This window comes from Leptonychotes weddellii, chromosome 11, assembly GCF_054177405.1.
Source record: "Leptonychotes weddellii isolate Sample4059 chromosome 11, ASM5417740v2, whole genome shotgun sequence".
In the NCBI taxonomy this organism is placed as follows: domain Eukaryota; kingdom Metazoa; phylum Chordata; class Mammalia; order Carnivora; family Phocidae; genus Leptonychotes; species Leptonychotes weddellii.
This window is the reverse complement of record NC_138379.1, coordinates 28,988,036-28,989,806: the sequence shown is the minus strand read 5'-3', so window position 1 is coordinate 28,989,806 and position 1,771 is coordinate 28,988,036.

The following is a 1,771-nucleotide window of genomic DNA, read 5'->3' as shown; positions in this document are numbered from 1 at the left end:
GTGAGAACATCTGTCATTGTTTTATCTCTAGCACTTGTTACATAGTAGTAATAATACTTCACTATGTATCAAATATTGAAGTACTCTTCATATAGGGACTCAATTCTTATTGTAATCCTATGAAATAATTAAAATTATTGTCTCTATTTTACAGATGACATGAAGATATAAAAGGCCAAGTAACTTGTCCAAACTCATACAGCCTTATAAATGACAAAGATATTGGCTTCAGAATTTATATGGAACATATAATGCTATAGTAGGCATTCCATTAGTTTCTGTTAAAGAAATGAATGACTGACTGAGTAGGAAATACTTATTTTCTCTCCCATATTCATCTTCAGAATAGCACTTCTAATCCAATCCGAACTCCTGGTGAGAATAGGAAAATTAAGAGATTGAAATGATTAAGATAGACCCTTCTCCTAAATTGTCATTAGCTGAAGACCGTCCAAAGTCCACCTCAGATGACTTGAAAGAGAGAGTTCTCTACACTTCCTTTAAAAGATTATGGAAAACTTTAGTTTCAGAAACTAAAATTTGGCAAATATATTCCAATCTGGAGTAATTATGTATAGAAACCTTTTTTAATCCACTCAGGGAAGTAAATAAGGGCCAGCAAAAACATTTATAAGGCATTTTATCAAAATGTGTTGTCAGGAGAGCATGAAACATTTTTTTTAAAAGATTTTATTTATTTATTTGACAGAGAGAGACAGCCAGAGAGAGAACATAAGCAGGGGGAGAGGGAGAGGGAGAAGCAGGCTCCCTGCTGAGCAAGGAGCCTGATGCGGGACTCGATCCCAGGACTCTGGGATCATGACCTGAGCCGAAGGCAGATGCTTAACGACTGAGCCACCCAGGCACCCCATGAAACATTTTTGTTTATCAAAAGAGTGTGGAGAATTATAAAGCCCAAGAACTTGGTTATGTGTTTGTAGGTCCCTGAAAATAGATATAACCCTGCCCCTTGTCCCCCTGTGGTCTCTGATACAACTAGAGCCAGGTAGGCTTTATAGTCAGGGGAAGGTCTTCCTTAAGATCCTGCCCTCTCTTTTTTTTTTTTAATTTTATTTCATAATGTTATGCTAGTCACCATACAATACATCATTAGTTTTTGATGTAGTGATCCACGATTCATTGTGTTCATATAATACCTTGTGCTCCTTGCAGTATGTGCCCTCCTTAATACACATCACTGGGCTAACCCATCCCCCCACTCCCTCTCCCCTCTAAAACCCTCAGATTGTTTTTCAGAGTCCATAGTCTCTCATGGTTCATCTCTTCTTCTGATTTTCCCCTTCATTTTTCCCTTCCTTCTCCTAATGTCCTCCATGCTATTCCTTATGTTCCACAAATAAGTGAAGCCATATGATAATTGACTTTCTCTGCTTGACTTATTTCACTTAGCATAATCTCCTCCAGTCCCATCCATGTTGATGTAAAAGTTGGGTATTCATCCTTTCTGATGGCTGAGTAATATTCCATTGTATATATGGACCACATCTTCTTTATCCATTCATCTGTTGAAGGGCATCTTGGCTCTTTCCGCAGTTTGGCTATTGCAGACATTGCTGCTATGAACAATGGGATGCATATGGCCCTTCTTTTCACTACATCTGTGTCTTTGGGGTAAATACCCAGTAGTGCAATTGCTGGGTCGTAGGGTAGCTCTATTTTTAAATTTTTGAGGAAACTCCACACTGTTTTCCAAAGTGGCTGTACCAGCTTGCATTCCCACCAACAGTGTAAGAGGGTTCCCCTTTCTCCA